Raw genomic sequence first — 2,240 nt, forward strand, 5'->3', positions numbered from 1 at the left:
CGTTGGATTTGTTTTGTAGCATGTTGTAAACGTTTGGCTTAAATCGCTAAAAAGGTGAAACATTTGGATTCGTTTCGTAATGTTTGTAAATGTTTAGCTTAAATCGCTAAAAGGGTGAAACGTTTGGATTTGTTTCGTAACGTTTGCAAACCTTTGGTTTAAATTGCTAAAAAGGTGAAACACTTGGATTTGTTTCGTAACGTTTGTAAACGTTTGGCTTAAATTGCTAAAAAGGTGAAACACTTGGATTTGTTTCGTAACCTTTGTAAACGTTTGGTTTAAATCGCTAAAAAGGTGAAACGTTTGGATGCGTTTCGTAACGTTTGTAAACGTTTGGCTTAAATCGTTAAAAAGATGAAACGTTTGGATTTGTTTCGTAATGTTTGTAAACGGTTGGCATAAATCGTTAAAAAGGTGAAACGTTTGAATTTGTTTCGTAATGTTTGTAAACGCTTGGCTTAAATCGCTTCAAAGGTGAAACGTTTGGATTTGTTTCGTAACATTTGTAATCGTTTGGCTTAAATCGCTATAAAGATTCAACGTTTGGATTTCTTTTGTAACGTTTGTAAATGTTTGTCTTAAATCGCTAAAAAGGTGAAACGTTTGGATTTGTTTCGTAACGTTTGTAAACGTTTGGCTTCAATCGCTGAAAAGGTGACACGTTTGGATTTGTTTCGTAACATTTGTAAACGTTTGGCTTAAATTGCTAAAAAGGTGAAACGCTTGGATTTGTTTTGTAACGTTTGTAAACGTTTGGCGTAAATTGCTAAAATGGTAAACGTTTGGATTTGTTTCGTAACGTTTGTAAACGTTTGGCTTAAATCGCTAAAATGGGGAAACGTTTCGATTTATTTCTTAACGTTTGTAAACGTTGGGCTTAAATCGCTAAAAATGTGAAACATTTAGATTTGTTCCGTAACGTTTGGCTTAAATTGCAAAAAAGGTGAAACGTTTGGTTTTGTTTCGTAATGTTTGTTAACGTTTGCCTTAAATCACTAAAAATGTGAAACGTTTGAATATGTTTCGCAACATTTGTAAACGTTTGGCTTAAATTTCTAAAAAGGTGAAACGATTGGTTTTGTTTCATAAAGTTTGTAAACATTCGGCTTAAATCGCTAAAAAGGTCAAACGTTTGGATTTGTTGCGTAACGTTTGTAAACTTTATGCTTAAATTGCTAAAAAGGTGAAACGCTTGGATTTGTTTCGTAACGTTTGTAAACGTTTGGCTTAAATAACTAAAAAGGTGGAACGCTTCGATTTATTTTGGAACGTTTGTAGACGTTTCGATTGAATTGTTAAAAAGGTGAAACAGTTGGATTTCTTTTGTAACGTTTGTAAACGTTTGGCTTAAGTTGCTAAAAAGGTGAAACGCTTGGTTTTGTTTCGTAACGTGTGTAAAGTTTTGGCTTAAATCGCTAAAAATGTGAAACGTTGGGATTTGTTTCGTAGCGTTTTAAATGTTTGGTTTTGTTTCGTAACGTTTATAAACAATTGGCTTAAATCGCTAAAAAGGTGAAACGTTTGGATTTGTTTCGTAAAGTTTGTAATGTTTGACTTAAATTGCTACTAAGACGAAATGTTTGGATTCGTAAAGTGTTTTGTATACGTTTGGCTTAAATCGCTAAATAGGGGAAACGTTTGGATTTGTTTCGTAACGTTTTTGGTTTCGTAATGTTTGTAAACGTTTGGCTTAAATCGCTAAAAAGTTGAAACGTTTGGATTTGTTTCGTAGCGTTCGTAAACATTTGGCTTCAATCGCCAAAAAGATGGAACGTTTAGATTTGTTTTGTATCGTTTGTAAACGTTTGGCTTAAATCGCTTAAAAGGTGAAACTTTTGGAATTGTTTCGTAACGTTTGTATATGTTTGGGTTAAATCGCTAAAAATGCGAAACGTTTCCCTTTTTTAGCGATTTAAGCCAAACGTTTAAAACGTTACGAAAACTATCCAAACGTTTAAAACGTTACGAAACAAATCCAAACATTTAAAACAAAAAAAGGAAACATATCCAAACATTTGAAACGTTACAAAACAATTCCAAACATTTAAAACATTTGCAAACCAATCCAACCGTTTAAAACGTTATCAAATGAATCGAAACATTTCACCTTTTAGCTATTTATGTTAAACGTTTACAAACGTTACAAAACAAATCCAAATGTTTCACCTTTTTAGCGATTTAAGCCAAACATTTAGAAACGTTACGAAACAAAACCAAACGTTTCACCTTTTTAGCGATTT

Source organism: Mercurialis annua, linkage group LG3 (genome assembly GCF_937616625.2).
Source record: "Mercurialis annua linkage group LG3, ddMerAnnu1.2, whole genome shotgun sequence".
NCBI classification, from domain to species: domain Eukaryota; kingdom Viridiplantae; phylum Streptophyta; class Magnoliopsida; order Malpighiales; family Euphorbiaceae; genus Mercurialis; species Mercurialis annua.